The sequence below is a fragment of the Chlorocebus sabaeus genome, chromosome 18 (assembly GCF_047675955.1).
Source record: "Chlorocebus sabaeus isolate Y175 chromosome 18, mChlSab1.0.hap1, whole genome shotgun sequence".
NCBI classification, from domain to species: domain Eukaryota; kingdom Metazoa; phylum Chordata; class Mammalia; order Primates; family Cercopithecidae; genus Chlorocebus; species Chlorocebus sabaeus.
The window spans coordinates 71,410,353-71,427,401 of NC_132921.1; the positions used below are offsets into that span (position 1 = coordinate 71,410,353).

Sequence of the window (17,049 nt, forward strand, 5' to 3'; positions counted from 1 at the left end):
AATACTTATACTAAGAAATTACTGTCTGGTCATGGTGGCTCACGCCTGTAATCCCAGCACTTTGGGAGGCCGAGGCAGGTGGATCACCTGAGGTCAGGAGTTCGAGACCAGCCTGGTGAACACAGTGAAACCCCCATCTCTATTAAAAATACAAAAAATTAGCTGGGCGCGGTGGCGGGCGCCTGTAATCCCAGTTACTCAGGGGCTAAGGCAGGAGAATCGCTTGAACCCAGGAGGCGGAGGTTGCAGTGAGCTGAGATCGCGCCATTGCACTCCAGCCTGGGCAACTAGAGCTAAACTCCGCTTCAAAAAAAAAAAAAAAAAAAAAAAAATTACTCGTGGGTTCTCTGCATTCCAATTTTAGTGGGCATCTTGCGTGTTATCTCTACCCCTATTTGGGGAGGGCTTTATTTTCTTCAATGGCGTCCCCACATCAGGGCCTGTGTCTTGCATTCTCCCCCTGAGTGGGTAGCAGAGGTGTTATCACAGAAGGAAGGTTCTGGGGAGTTGAATCACAACAGGCCTCCGCCGCTAGCAGGGCGAGCGCGCCACGGACTAGGCCGCTTGGCAGGTTCGCTTTTCTTCTTTCCATTGCGCTGAACTCAAGGAGGAGAAGGGAAAGTGGGAGCTGCTGCACTCACGGCTGAGTGTGCATGGCTGGTAGGTGACAGCCTGACGTCTGTTCGGTGACCCCGGCCCCTCGGAGGGCCCGCGGAGACTCAGAATTAGCTGCACTTACCACGGTGCCCGCGGGTGGGGATGCGGATCCACACCCCAGAGGAAGGCCGCTCCCGGGCCGCGAGGACCTCGCTGGCGGCCGCTTGGGGGCAGCAGACGCCCGCCCTGCGGGGGAGGTGGGGCCTGCAGACCGCGGGGCCGCTCTCGGAGCCCGGCAGGCCTGAGAAGTGGCGGCCCCGTGTTCCGGAAGCCCGGCCCCGGGCGCTGTGAGGGGCACCTGGGGACGCTCCGCTAGTCTGTGTCCCAGCCCTGAGCTCAGCGGAAGACTGCAGAGTCCTGGGCCCACGAGGTGGGTCTCCGCTCCGTCCAGACGCGGGCACCCTCCCAGTGTCTCTCGGGAAAAGTGCCCTGGACTTCGTGCCGGGGAGAAGGCGCCGGGGCCGGGCCCGCCTGTCCGGGGAAGCCTGAACCGCCGCCGCGGGGTGTGCAGGGTGCGGGTGGGGGTGAAGTTCCGGAAGGTGAGGAGGGGCTCATGCTCGGTCAGATCTGACAGGGGTTAGGAAGGCAAAGAGTTATTTTTAAAACTCAAGAAAAAGAGAAATGAACTGCATTTCCTTTCTGTTTGGCTCCAATTCCGTGCCTGACTCCTCTGTTATGCACAGGGCTGCTCAGCAGACACTGAGGCTGGGTTTTGTTCCAGGGGACTGAGACCAAATATTAGTTTAGCGAGGGTGAGAAACATGCTCTGAGCAACGTTCATTCCCGCTGCAGTAAATCTGTGAGCGCCCGATGTGGGAAAAGCAGGTCCCGCTGTCCAGGCGAGCCTCTAGGGTTTTCGCCTGTTTATGGACCTGCTGATACTTTTAATGTCGGGAAGCCCGGGGAGGGCCGGCTGACACCCATGCAGACTTTCTAACCTGCTGTGGAGCTAGGAAAACAGTGTGAGCTTCCAGGAGTGTGTATTTGGGAGGGGACACATAGGCCCCCGCACATGACAAAATCCGCGTGCATGCTTGTGTGTACTGTTTACATGGAGTGTGTGTGCGCACGTGCATGTGTGGGTTGGTGTGCATTTCTAGACGGCAAGAAATTCTAGTAGAACTTTTGACTTTCCTACAATCCTACAGCTGTTCTTTTCCATCCGTCCCCTGTCATGATGACTTCAATGGGTCAGATACTCTTGAGCCTTTTCACCAGCGATCTTTGCTCCAAATCTTCCCTCAGCTTCTCACTGCCTGCATCCTTCCTTCTGCAATTAGACTAGGATCTCAGTCTATTGCCTGAGGTCTGAGACTCTCCTCAGCCCAGCAGTTGTCAGAGAGACCATGGCGGGAGGGCGTCTTAGCCTTCACTCCTTCTACTGCAGGTTTGAAACTCAGGCTGCCTTAAAGGTAAACCAAGATATCACACAGATAATGATAGCACGATAATAAACTCACATTTGTATGGTGAATTAGGATTTACAGTTTCCCTACATTTTTTTTCATTTAATCCCAGAATCAGAGTAATCAGAACGTGTGTGGTCCTCACGTGTTCCTCCATGAAGAGACTGATGGAGAATGAGGTTAGGTAGACAGCAAGAACAATTTTGGCCACCTCATTTTCTTAACTAATTTGAGATTTCTCTTCCAGACTGCTGGTGCGGAGAGATGGGTGGATCGGCAGGTCTTGTTAGCAAGGACAAAGGAAATCGTTATGTTATTGGCTTAGCTGTTATTTAAAATAAAAACATAAACATAATTAAAAATAAGCACTTTTTCCGGGGGCAGTGGCTCACGCCTGTATTCCCAGCACTTTCGGAGGCCGAGACCGAGGCAGGCAGATCACTTGACCTCAGGAGTTTGAGACCAGCCTGGCCAACATGGTGAAACCTCATCTCTACTAAAAATACAAAAATTAGCCCAGCGTGGTGGCACATGCCTGTAGTCCCAGCTACTGGAGAGGCCGAGGCAGGAGAATCGCTTGAGCCCGGGAAGCGGAGGTTGCAGTGAGCCAAGATCACGCCACTGTACTCCAGTCTCAGGGAAAGAATGAGGCTGTGGCGGAAAAAAAACATTGCCCTTTGGGTATGGCTGTGTTTTCTCCACACACATGAACTGTTTCTTTGAAAGGACAACTTCCTTTTCCTGACTGTGCATCATCTGACCAAATTCCAAACTCCTCTAATTTAAGGAAATAATATACTTTGTGGAAAAATTAGAAAATATATTTTAGCAAAGAAAGAATAAAGGCAAGCCGCGTGCAGTCGCATTACTCTGAGATGGCCGCTGTTGCTGGCATGGTGGGCCTCATCCAGACTTTTCTCTATGCAAACACAAACACACATGCTCGACTCAGTTTATTTTATTTTTCCAAAATGGAAGTCATGCTGTACATAATGTTTTGTAATCAAAAAATTTTTCTTTTTGATATGTCATGAACATTTTGCCCATCATGAAATATCCTTTTAAATTGTATGCAATTCCACTATAAACATGTGGGTTTATTTGACACCTTGATTGTTGGACATTTTATCTTGAATGCTTAGAATGGAAAAGAATTATCCCAGGATAGGAAGGTACTCTATCTTTTATTCTGAAGATGTTATTAACACAGATTTCTATGGGATGGCGTAATGGGCCTCTAGAGGGTGGGCCAGGGGTGGCGATGGCCCAGGGGATTCTCAGGGGAGGCTCTTTCCTCAGGAGCCCCAGGAAGCAGCTTTCTCTGCCTCCGTGGCATTTAGATCCATGGAGCATGTTCACCTGAGTGTGACCTACAAGCTTAAGGTATTAATCCATGTTCCTCCCACTCGGATTAATATCCGATGTGAAATTAGTAGGGAAAAAAAGATGTTCTCTGCGGCCACTGAGCCCTTCCCAGCGGGAGGATGCAGAAGTTGGAGGAAGAGATAATGTTACCTCCCGCGGGCATTAGCTGCTTGTGGTCGGGAGGCATGCCTTTGATAATCAGCGTCAGTATCTCTTTCATGTCACTGAACACAAAATGAGGCTGCATCAAAGAGCCTGTTTTAGAGAAGAAATTGTTGAACAGGCTTGACTGGGTTGAACGATACCAGAGGGGCAGGATCAGAGCGCAGGCCGGTCTTCCCGGCCCAGCCGGGGGCACTTACTGGCCTGACTGCACCTCCAGCCGCTCAGAGGTTGTCACAGCGCACGCGAGTGCCTCCCCACTCGACCCTTCCATGTGCCTGGCAGCAAGGGGCGTGAGTCACCTGGTGGCCAGGCGTTTGTTACTCTGAGCTTTTGAGCTGCTGTAGAACTCCAGTGACATAGCCTCCCTGAAATTTTTTCCCTCCTCTCTAATACTGACTTTTTTCTTAATGCCAACCTGCTAGTAGATACTTGTTCTTCTTCTGACACATTTGGGCATCCAGCAAAAGCTTGCAAAAGAACAGCTTTTTGTTTGCTTGCCTTTAGGAATCTGGTTCAGTGAGCACTCCAGATATGGAAGGGTTTTAGAATGATTCACAGTTTGCTGGCCTTCAGGGGAACGTGACCTGGTTAGGTTCAATTCTGTGCGTGTGTGACATAGTTTTCCCTTCAGTAATACAGACAAACCCCGATTCTAACCCCCAGTCGAACCCACTGGTCTTTTCCTGATCTTTTTGCATTGCTAGCATTATTTGGTCTTAATGGAGTTAAATTTTTTAAAAATGTTATCACTATGTAAAGAAAACTCTTACAAAGAGTTTTGTATGAGAATGAAAACACATGATGTGTTTTAAACATTGAAATCCCAGAAGGAAGAAACAAGGTAGTGTTTTCAGTTATTTCCACTGAAGGAGTTTAAACAGGATAGATAGTCATATTTTAAAATCCTCAACCATTGTTTAGGACCAATTCAAAAATTTTAAAATAGCTTTTGAATGGAGAAATGCAAGGCTCAAAAACACTGGGTAAAGTTGGAGGAGGATTGCCTGTTCTCCCCGGAATGCTTTTGCTGGTTTTGGTTCTCTTTGGTTAGATCTCACTGGTCTCATTCCTTCTTTCACTTTTAATTGGACTACATCACCCAGGCAGAAAACTCAGTCCCAGAAAGGATCGGAGTGGTATGGCAAATCTGAGATCGGACGGAGGCAGGAAACCATGGTGACCTCTTAGGATGGAATGAGCTTTGAAGAACAGTGCTGCCATCCTGATCCGGGTACCAGGAGACGGACGGCCCCATAGGAGTGATGTGCATTGGTGAATCTCGATGTAGACTTTTTTTTTTGAGAGACGGGGACTCACTCTGTCACCTAGGGTGGAATGCAGTGGCGTGATCATAGCTCGCTGCAGCCTTTACCTCCTGGGCTCAAGCGATCCTCCTACCTCAGCCTTCCAAGTAGCTGAGACCACAGGCACACACAACCACATCCAGCTAATTTTTAAATTTTTGTAGAGATGGGGTCTCACTATGTTGCCCAGGTTGGTCTTGAACTTGTGGGCTGAAGCGATCCTCTGCCTCAGCCTCCCAAATTGCTGGCATTATAGGCATGAGCCACTGTGCCCAACGAGCCATACATTTTCTTTATTTGGATGGAAGGGCTGAACTTTTTTTGGAGGTGTGGTGTTGAAGAGTTGTTGGGGGAACAGTGTGGCCAGTACATTGTAGGGTGCTGAGGATGTTGTCCGTTGTGATCCATACCTTGCAGTCAGGAGTAACAAGTATCAAAATTGGGCCATTGTCAAAAGAGTCTATGCTTCGGTCAATATAGGGTGAACAGCCTTACTAAGTAACTAACTTAGTCAAAATTATTACAAACAAGTTCCAAGTGAGCCAGCTCAGGCCACCTGGTGATGGGAGGACTTTGTTAACCTCTGTGAGGCACACAGCCTGGGCCAGTCCACACATGGATTTGCTTTCCACAGGGCTTCCCAGCTGGCCTGGCACGTCCTCCTCACACTGAGAAGCTCAGGCTCCTCACTGGGCCCAAGCCTTTGGAATTCAGGCCCTGCGTGGCATCCCTTGTGTCCCTGTGCTTGGTAAAAGGCCTGCATGGTTTTGGGTGAATCCATGAAGTCGGGCCCCAGCAGACTCTGGCAGTGGCGTTCTCTGTTTCCTTCCATCCCTGTGTTGTTCCTTCTCAGATCCATCATCCTCCTCCCACCTAGACATCTGTCTCAAGGGACTGTCCTCGCCCACCTTCTTCTCCTCCTCTCCCTCCTCCTTCTAATATTTTCTCATCTCAACCCCATGGTTTTGTCCATTTCCTTTATGCATGCTTGGCCTCAGGTGCCTTGGGGAGCACCCACATTTTAGTTCATCTTTGTACCCAGTGGTGCTCAGCACAGCACCTGGCACACAGCGAGTGCTCAAGACACTTGTTAAATATGTAAACATATTTTATATGTTAAACAAGTACGTAAATGATGGATAAAGATGACATAAAAATCAAGTCCACCAATAACGTGAGCTTTATCTTGGCTGGTGGTTTTGCCCAACAGCAGGGAAGATGTGCCCAGGGGGAGGCTGGGAATGCCCTCTTGCCCTGGGAGATGACTGCCCCTCCTGACCACATGGCATACAGCATGAGCAGACTTTGAATATGTGCACTTCTGTTATGGCTGCAACTGTTTCCCTGGGAGAAGGAACCAAAGTAAGGAGGTCCCATGTAAGCCATTGATATCTGAGGCCCTGCCATCTGGCGTTTCCCTGCCAGGGGCATCAGAGACAGCAAGTCCGTCAATGTCCTAATCAACATGTGTCCATCCAACACACATGGATGTGCTATGCCTGGCACAGGGGAATGACGTGATCAGTGGTAAGACGAAGAAGAAAGACTTGAAAAACCCCAAATGTGTGATATATTAGTAGAAATCCCATGATTAAATCAAGGATCAAGTTTTTTTTTGTTTTTGTTTTTGTTTTTTCGAATTGGCTGTTAGGGTCCCTTAAAAGCCACATTCTCTGTCCTGGCATAGCCATCCTGGGTTGAGTTCAACAACTGTGTACTGAGCCCGGGACATCTATACATAGGATATACACACAGATCATTGCACACAGGGAACATCTAAGGCCCCTTGCTGGTGCTGGTGCTAGGGTAATGAAGACAAGACTTCTGTCGCCAGGAATCTCGCTGTCTGACTGGGGAGGGCAACATGGCAACATGTAATTTCCGAATAGCATGTGGAGTGCCCTGCTGTTTATGCTCAGGGACAGGGAGGCACAGAGGCGGCATTCTCAGTTTAGCCCAGGAGTCAGGGAAGGCTCCCTGGGGAAGGTGTCTTTGGGAATTAGGATGGGGTTTCTCTGTATGAGCACATCATCACCTATTTACTTTGCACCGAGTCTCTTAAAAGATGATACAAAGCGAATTTGGTAGTCTTGCCCTGGAGCTGGTTTGGCAGGTTGAAATCTGGATTAGTAAACCAAGGTTTCCCTGGATTGTCTAACTTAGTGGACACCTTGGGACAGGCTTCCTACCTCATCCTGCTGCAGTGTGCCCTCCTGAAACAAATGCCACAAATGCTTGGTGTGATTTGCCACTAGCTAGTGCCTGGGAACTCTGGGTGCCCCGTGGCACTCCTGCCTGGGACAACGTGATGGAGTCTGGCAAATGCGTGTCTCCCAGGGACTGGAAGTGGAGAGAGCCATGAGCTGATACTAGAGGGAGCTGCACTCACGTGCTGAGTGCAGAAATTGAACATCCATTGTTTACGCAACCATAAGTGGGAGTGTAAGATCAAAAGAAGATTAAAAGAAAAAGGAAACAAGGAAAACCCAACCAACCAGGAGAGCAAAATCTTTAATCCTAAACTCCCATGAATCAGTTTGAAACTGAACTGTATATTTTTAATTTATTGAATTGGAAAAAAATAAGGGCATCAGAATGTTTTAAATTCAGCAGATTTCCATTTTATTTGGCTTCCTGGTTACCCATAGAATGACTAATAAGATGATTAAAGAGGCTAGGTGTGGTGGCTCACACCTGTAATCCCAGCACTTTGGGAGGCCTAGATGGGCGGATCACCTGAGGTCAGGAGTTTGAGACCAGCCTGGCCAACATGGTGAAACCCCATCTCCATTAAAATACAAAAATTAGCTGAGCCTGGTGGTGGGTGCCTATAATCCCAGCTACTCGGGAGGCTGAGACGGGAGAATCACTTGAACCTGGGAGGCAGAGGCTGCAGTGAGCTGAGATTGCACCGCTGCACTCCAGCCTGGGCAACAAAGAGCGAAACTCCGTCTCAAAAAAAAAAAAAAAAAAAAAAAAAAAGAAAAGAAAAAGAAAAAAAGAGGATTAGAGAGAAGCTGGAGCTTCCCTGCACATGGCAGTGATGAGACCTCAGCTTCTTCCACTTGACTGCTGGAGAGCAGCTGTGTCATCTGCCCCCAGGTTTCTTGTGGGGGCAGTGGCTGAGGACACCCATACCCCATCAGCAGCTGTGCCCAGGCCTCCTCGACAGCTGGAGGTTATTCTCAGCCTCTCTTTTCCACATCTTGGCTCTCAACTCAGTTTCCTCAACTGCAGAATGGATATAATGCATGGCCTGCCTCCTCCACCGTGATTTTGAGTTTACTGTATTTGTATATCTCTATATTGGAGTTAACTTTTAATGGGCTGGTTGACTTCATATTGAATTTTATAGACTTGCACTGTCCAATACAGTAGCCTCTAATCACATGTGGCTATTTAAATCTAAATTAATTTAAAATTAAATAAAATAAGAGAGTGACATCCGTGAAAATGAGGGAGTAAGGATCTCCAAAAATTCCCTCCTCCGTACAAGCAATGAGAACAGCAGCAAAAACTGTCAGAATCAACTTTTCAGAACTCTGGAAATTAACCAAAGGCTTGCAGCAACTCAAGAAGTGTTTGCTCAAGAAAAATGTCTGAATCTTCATAAATGCAATGAGCTCTATGATGTTTTAATTTGCCCTCTTTCCATATACACCGTTACCCCCTGGTCTCCATGGTAGTTCTGAAGACATGCAGCCTTCCATTACAGAGAAAACCAGCAGCCACGGAGGGGGGCAGAATAGGAATGGAGCTCCTTCAAAGGCCTATTTCCAGAGAAGTGTCAGCATTTGACCTTTCTGTTGGTTCCCTGCAAGATCTCATTCTCAAGGCTGTCTTTATTTGAGTTGACTTGAAGCTTTCCAAGTGTAAACAGACTTTTCTCCAGGGCTGTTTGTCAAAAAAAAAAAAAAAAAAAAAAAAAAAAAAAAAAAAAAGAAAGAAAAAAAAAAAATCAGAGGCAATTATTGAACATCTCAGCGACCTGGATAACAGTTCACTGGATAACAGCTGGGGCAAATAAAAGGCTGACCCAAAAGCTTCAAAAGAAATCTGGGAAGTGAGATGTCCATACAGACTTTGAAAAGCTTCAACGTATTCCTAGGTCTCTAGAGAGCTATATTCATGCCCAGGGCTGAGCACATTCTCAGAAAAGACTTGATAAGGCCATGAGCTCTCATCTTTGACTAGTCTTGAGAGTCTGCACAAGTGGGAAGTGAATGATAAGGCAGAGCTGTAAACAGCCTGGCTGAGTCACACCGAGCGAAGACTGGGAGACTTGTTGGTTCCAGGCACTTAAAGATGGCCTCTTTCTAATCATTAGCTGACCACAAAGCTAACCAAACAGAGATTTTTAGTGGCCACGACAACAAAGGACATGGAATTTACAGAGTTTAGTTCAGAAAAATCACCAGCCAAACAAGCAACACATAACAGCAATGAATAACAACAGTGAAATACTCTAGGGAGTGAGGTGTGGGAGGAATCTGATTTTCAGAGTTTCCATATTATATTGGCAAGAGGACAGATCCCTGGATGCCCTTGGCCAATCCAGCTCTTCCCTACTCTTCTTGTAATTCTTGGGCAGAATGTACCAAGGATACAACATCCAGAGATAAGGAGAAAATATCTGGAACAACCACAGCTGCGTCCTTATTCCTCCCAGAACAGGATGTTCTGCAGTGCTTGAGCTCAGCAAACAAAGTGACATCCAGGGTATAAAATGCAGAGCAGAGTGCTCTCAGGGTCCCTCAGCTGGGATTTCACATGGGGCAAGCACAGATGAGACTCCATCTGCCCTGGGCAGCTTTCCTGAGCCTTGGGGGACTGGTTCACCATAAATCCTAAGCTTCTGTTTATCCTTGCTGCCTATGTGTGAGTAATAAAATCTGCTTCGCCTGACTTGTGTGAGTGTTCTGTTTCACCAAACTAGACTTTAAAGCCCTTGCAATATTATTTAAAATGTCTAGTTTTCAACAAAAATTATGACATATGCAAAAAACATGAAATATAGCTTTATAGAAAGGGGACAATAGCAATTAATAGGAACTGTCTCTGAGGAAGCCCTGATGTTGGACTTAGTAGATGAAGACTTTAAATCAATTGTTTTAAATATACACAAAGAGCTAAAGAAAACTATACACAAATAAATAAAGGAAACCAAGAGGATCTCTCACCAGAGACAATGTCAACAAAGAGGTAGAAATTATAGAAAGGAAACAAATAGAAATTCTGGAGTTAAAAAGTACAATAATTTGAAATGGCACATTTACCAGAAAGTTTCAAAAGAAGATTTGAGTAAGCAGAAGGAATAATTAGTGAACGTAAAGGTAGGTCAATAGTTATTATTCAGTCTGAAGAGCAGAAAGAAAAACAATGAAGGAAAATGAACAGAGACTAAGACACCTGTTGAACACCACCAAGTGGGACCAACATAAACACAATACAATCCCAGAATGAAGAGAGACACAGGAAGGGCAGAAAAATATTGGAGGAAATAATGGCCCCAAACCCCAATTTGATTAAAAAACCGTTAATTTAACATCCAAGAAGCTCAATAAACTCAAAATAAGATAAACTCAGGCTGGGTGTGGTGGCTCACACCTATAATCCCAGCACTTTGGGTGGCTGAGGCAGGTGGATCCCTTGAGCTGAGGAGTTTGAGACCAACCTGGGCAACATGGTGAAACCACATCTCTACTAAAAATACAAAAATTAGCCAGGAGTGGTGGTGTGTGCCTCTAGTTCCAGCTATTCAGGAGGCTGAGGTAGGAGGATTGCTTGAGCCCACGAATTCTAGGCTGCAGTGGGCCATGTTTGTGCCACTGCATTCCAGTCTGGACAACAAAGACCATAAGACTTTGTCTCCGCACCTCCCAGCCCCCCCAAAAAAGATGAAATCCCACACCGAGGCATGCTATAATAAAACTGTTGAAAGCAGTAAGAGAGAAGTGACTCATTGCATACAAGACATACGTAAGAAATATTTTCATCAGAACCCATGGAGGCCAGACAACAGCTGGATTACATAGTTGAAGCACCAAAAGAAAACACCGTCAACCAAGAATTCTACATCCAGCAAAACAATTAGTGAAAATTAAAGAAGTAATTAAGGCATTTCCAGACAGACAAAAACTGAGATAATTTCTTGCCAGCCAATTTGCCCTACAGAATATAATATACAGGCTGAAGTAAAAGGTCGTTAGTTAGTAACTTGAAGAAATCCATATTAAGAAATAAAGAGCACAGAACCGGATAAAGGTAACTACATAGGTAAATATGGAAGGAAAGTATAAATGTACATTTCTTTTGAACTCCTTTTATTCTCCTATGTGATTTAAAAGACAACTGCATAAAACAATACAGACTGATCACATTCTGATTCTTTTTAGCCTTTATGTAGATATTGTATCATATGGGTCAATCATAGTTTTCCATGTGCCTGTAGATTGCTGTTTTCTGCCTTAAATTTTCTTAAATTAACAAATTAAAAAATTGCATATATTTATTGTGCTCATATTGTTTTGAAATATGTATATATTATGAAATGGCTAAATCAGCTAATTAACATATGCATTACCTCATATACTTATTTTTGTGGTAAGAATACTTAATACCTATTCTCTTATGTTTTTTGTATTTTTATGATTACAAATAATACTGAAGTGACCATCATGTAGATGCACTGGCATACTTTTGTGAGTGTTTTGTCTGTAGGGTAAATTCCTCGCTGAGAAGTTTTGAGTCAAAAGCTATATGTATGTAGAATTTTTATAAGTTTTGCCTATTGGTTTCCCAAGAGGATGCTCCATGTTACATTTCTGTTAATAATATATGAGAGTGCCTATATTTTTACCCTCACTGATACTTGGTATTATTAATATTTTAAATTTATATCAATGGACTAATAGATAATATTTCACTTACACTGCATATATTTATTTTTGAATTAGGTTGAGCATATTTTCAAACATTTTTGGCCACTTATATTTCTGTTTCTGTGAACTGTTTATTGGGCCTTTTATAAGCCTATTAATGTGCTGGTTATCTTCTTATTTAGTTATGAGAGAAAAGCCAGATCTTGGGGGATCCTAGTTACCTTATTCAACTTGGGGAAAAATTATTGATCTCAGTTGGATTCCCTTCCTTTGTTGGTGAAATGGGAGTGGATGAGCATGCTTCATGGGGCTGTGCGGGATGCCTCGCACATCTTTGGTGCTCAGTGAGCATGAGTCTCCTTCATTCTCCAAAGCGGCGATGGCTTATGTTGAGCTCTGCTCCGAGTCTCTCTGCTTTCTTCTTCTGCCAGCAGCCAGGGAAAGCACTTTGCTTTTAAGGGCTCCTGCAATTAGGTCAGACCCACTGGACAATCTCCCAGTCCAAAGGCCAACTGTGCCATAGAGTAGAACCTAATCATGGTGTGATATTTTGCCACACTCACGGGTTCTAGGGATTAGGCACGGCATCCTGAAAAGGGGTTGTGCTTTTTAGAATCCTTCCTGTTAATACCATGGCCTTGGGACTTTTTCATTCCTTTTTTTGAAATACAGACTTGGGTGGAGCTCTGCTAGATAGAGTAGGTGAAAGTGGAGCTGCTCTGGGTGGAGAGGGGAGGGAAGGCTAGGGCTTCCCTGCTGGGAGCCATCAGAATGTGATCAGTCTGTATTGTTTTATGCAGTCGTCTTTTAAATCACATGGGAGAATAAAAGGATTTCACTCAAGGCAGGACCCCAGAATGTGATCAGTCTGTATTGTTTTATGCAGTCGTCTTTTAAATCACATGGGAGAATAAAAGGATTTCACTCAAGGCAGGACCCCAGAATGTGATCAGTCTGTATTGTTTTATGCAGTGGTCTTTTAAATCACATGGGAGAATAAAAGGATTTCACTCAAGGCAGGACCCCAACAACTGAAATCTTCAATTTGAATGTTATGGGTTGAAGGCATTGAAGGCTACCTCTTGGATCATGGGCTCCACTGGACAGGGTGAAGCGTCAAACCGTTGGCACCTTTCTTAAACAGTTTATTTTATTTTTCGATATACATTTTAATTTAGTTTTTCTAAAAAATATTTGTCTCGCATCTTTTTTTATACAAACTTTTGCTTCCCCTCTGCTTTTAAAATTTTTATTTTTATTGTTATGGATTTAGGGATACAAGTGCAGCTGTGTTAAATGGATATACTGGGCCAGGTGTGGTGGCTCATGCCTGAAATCCCAGCACTTTGGGAGGCTAAGGTGGGTGGATCTCCTGAGGTCAGGAGTTCAAGACCAGCCCAGCCAACATGGTGAAACCCTGCCTCTACTAAAAATACAAAAAATTGGCCATGTGTGGTGGTGGGCACCTGTAACCCAGGTACTGGGGAGGCTGAGGCAGGAGAATCTTTGAACCTGGGAGGCTGAGGTTGCTGTGAGCCGAGATTGTGCCACTGCAGTCCAGCCTGGTGACAGAGTGAGACTTTGTCTCGGGAAAAAAAAAAAAAGGATATACTGTGTAGTGGTATAGTCTAGGCTTTTAGTGAACTCACCACCCACTTAGTGTTCATTGTACCCGGTAGCTAATATTTCATCCCTAACCCCTCCTGCCCTCAATGTCTATTACTCCTCTCTATGTCCGTGAGCACCCGTTGTTTAGCTTCCACTTACAAGTGAGAACATGCAGTTCTTGGCTTTCAGTTTTTCTGAGCCATTTCACTTAGGATAATGTTAGCAGTTCACTGGGGTAGCTGTTGCTGAAATAGGGTCCTGAATGCTGGAGCCACAGGACCAACTGATTTGGATAAAAGAGGAGAGAGAAGCAGCAGATCCTGAAGTAGCTGAGGGGCTGCAGGGAAAAACCCTGCGACACCAGGGGGCTGCCTGCCACTAAAGGGAGCCCTATGGCAAAGAGGAAAACAGGGGGCCCTGGATGTGAGGGCCAGGCCTGGCAGGACGCAGCGTGGGACGCAGAGGCAGACGGACAGAACGCGAGCAGCTTTATGAAAGGCCGCCGTGTGCCGCACTTACTCTCCAGTGGGGCAGGAACCAGGCCTGGAGGCGACAGGGCCCGAAATAACAGGCGAAACACAGCCAGGAACTGAGCTTAGCTACAGCAGGGGACAGACGTCCTCAGGACACTACTACCACTGCCATCCCCACGAGGTCCCTGAGGCTCAGGACTGGACGCCAGAAGCGGCCTCGCAGAGGACAGGGGTCTCCAGCATGCACTGGCTGGAAGCCCGGATCCCCACCCACGGCTGCGGCCTGTTGCTCCTCACATCAGCATCTTAACTTTTTGAGTTTTGCACATTTCACCTGCATGGCAGCAGAGGTGAGTGGGAAAGGCAGTGCTCAGCTTCCCACCTCTGTGGGACGGGAGGCCGGGTGGAGGAGGTTGGAACAAACCGGTGCTGAACCAGCCAACTTGAGCATGTGCCGCTCACACCGAAGGCAGACTTCTCCTTCCCACTGCAGTCGATTAAAAACCTGTTACTGCTGCAAGGGCAGCGCCTTTTAATTGTGATTTCCAGTAAGAGGTACGCGTAGCATCTTGACCCACCCCATCACACCCCAATCACCATGTAAATAATACTGAGCCCGATGTTTCATGAAACAATGCCTGTACAGCCGAGTACTCCAATATAGACAATTATATTTAATTTGAAAATGTTGATTATAATTTCACAACCCACGAATGGGTTGCAAGTAGCAAGTTGAGAAATGCTTTTCTAGGGCTTATTTGGACTTCACATAAGGGATTCAAAGCATCAACCAGTTTCTCTCTGTGTCTTCAGAATTCCGGCAGAATCAGGCCTCTGGATGTTCCAGGGATGTGTCCTGGTTCCCTGGCTGTTATTACAAAGCAGCAGTTCAGATCCATGGAACTTCTCGACTGTTCTGCCTCTCGGTGACTTGATCCATCAACTGAATAGTACAGCGTCTGATCAGATTTTAGAGAGGTAAGAGCACTGGCTCTTCCTGTTTTCGAAGGTTTGCTTTCGGCACTCACTTGGCCTCATGTTACCACCCCTTTGGTCTCTGGAGGAGCTGGAGAGAATGGCTGGGTGGATGCATTTCGGGGAGTGGCTGAGCATGCTCAGTGAGATCCACTCTTCTGCGGGAGCTGCATGCAGGGAATTCTCTCCCACCCCAACCCCCCACTTCTCTCCCCCACTCTACCCTGCCTCCCTAGGCAGGAGTGACTGGCTGTGGGGTCCATGCGGGCCTGTCTGCTGTCCAGCTCAGCCCTCACTGCCTCTCACGCTCTTATCAGTAATGAGCTGATGTTTGGGTTCTCATCTCTCACTTCTTACTCTAATTCCCAGTTTATTCATGGAGAAGAGAGAGGCTCATTTATTGGTGCTCCTTCAGCAATGACACTGGTCTCAACTTATTGGCAGGGAAAATGAAGCAGAGGATCCCAGATCCCACGGTGTGTTCATGGGAACCCAAGGCTAGAGGTCAGCCCCCCAGGCTTCCAGCCCCAGCACATCTCTTGAGTACTTTGCCAGTTTGAGGATGTGCCACAAATACTACAAAACAATAGCAATGTCCTTGAGGCAATCCTTGGAGACAATTGTCAGCACTTTGAGGTTTCTACCTCCATTGGGCTTGCAGCAGACACCAGTGGAAAATGGTGACAATAACCTACTGCCCTGTCCTGGTTTACCAAAAGTCCCAGAACCACTCTAAAGCCATGAGGTGGTTACATACGGGGCGGGGATCCATCTGTCCCAAGTGCTTGAAACAACGCCTGGTAGATGACAAGCCTTCAGTAAATATTGGCAGAATTGAATGGGATCATTAGACCATTAAAATACTTGTTTTTAATCACTTCTAAGAGGGTTCTAGGATGGCTTCAGGCATTTCTTCGTATTTTCAATCCCTACACCATCCTACAATGTTTCCCCTTTTATGGATGCGAAATTGAGGATGAGGTCAGTTGACTGAGTCATGCAGGACCACACAGCTGGTAAGCTGCTGCACTGTGATTCAGATCCCAGGATATTTGACTCCAAAACCTGAAGACTTTTATTTATAATGTTCTGATACTGCAGCCACAGGCATCAAGCTGACCATGAGAGAAATCACCATGAAGAGATCCTAGCTCGTGGAGGTTGCCTCTCCACGCATCAAGCAAGGGTTGGGAACTTTATTGGTACAAAGCAGTAAGTCCAGCCGTGGGCATGTAGAGCTGTTCCCATCTGTACCAATGAAGGCCAAAGCTCCCGAACATATTCCGCATCCACACCGCAGCGCCTGTCCGCAGCGCCTGTCCGCACGCAGCACCTGTGAATGCCAAAAGGCACTTCGGGCACGACTTTTGTAAAAAGGGGTATTCTCCAGGTTCAAGTTGAATAGATATTTTGGAAAATACATTCTGTAGGGTTCTTCTGGGGGTCATTTTGAGAAACTGTCACACACCCTTTTTTGTGGTCCCTTTTATTTAGTAACACACGCATGCACAGACACCCGCGCGCGCACACACACAATGGCAGGCTGATGTAGCAAGTGTGCCTGACGCTTTCTGTTGGGTGGTCTTGAGTGTTGATACTAGAGTTTATGCAGCAGTTGGGTAATTAATTGTTGGAGAAATTACCAAGGATATTTTCACACAGAAGCCTTCCCCCACCAGCCAGTTACTGAATCGGATGTGAGGGACTGAAAGACAGCCTCCTCTTCTGGCTGAGATGAAGCCTGACCCTCGACTCCTTGAGGACTCAGAGCCCTCCAGCCCTGTCCTTGTGTTCTTAGGACAAGAATATGAGAGGTGCTATGTAATGGTGTGGAGACTTTAGAGACACAAACTAGATGCAGGTGGTCAAATTAAAGGCAGGAAATTGGCTGCAGAAGCCAGCTCTATTTAAGTTCACGTAAATAACTAGTGGTTTTCAAACCTTAGGGTGTGTGAAGTCACTGCGAAGCTTGTGAAAATGGAGATTCCTGACTCCGACTCCCAGAGGGGTTCTGATTCAGTTGACCCGAGCTTCAGAAGTTTTAATTTTTAACAAGTAGCTCAGGTTCACACCAGAATTCCACCTGTCTGGCCAACTGGGGATGTCAGAAGAGGCACAACAGGTAATACCCAGGGTATTCTGAACTTCCTGAGCTTTGGGTTTCCTAAATCAGATACATTACAACTTTATTTTAAGGAAAAAATGGAAAAATAAC

The 17,049-nt window shown here is 46.2% G+C and overlaps 1 long non-coding RNA gene across 8 annotated transcripts in view; it reads left to right on the top strand.

Annotated features, from left to right (window-relative positions):
- Positions 1 to 864: 864 nt before the first annotated feature.
- Positions 865 to 17,049, top strand: part of LOC103222771 (uncharacterized) — a 132,947-nt gene continuing 116,762 nt past the window's right edge. For all 8 annotated transcript variants that reach the window (XR_012089345.1, XR_012089348.1, XR_005234843.2 and 5 more), the window contains exons 1-3: positions 865 to 1,027; positions 14,673 to 14,837; positions 16,781 to 16,956. This is a non-coding gene — a long non-coding RNA (uncharacterized lncRNA). The remainder of the gene's footprint in view (positions 1,028 to 14,672; positions 14,838 to 16,780; positions 16,957 to 17,049) is intronic.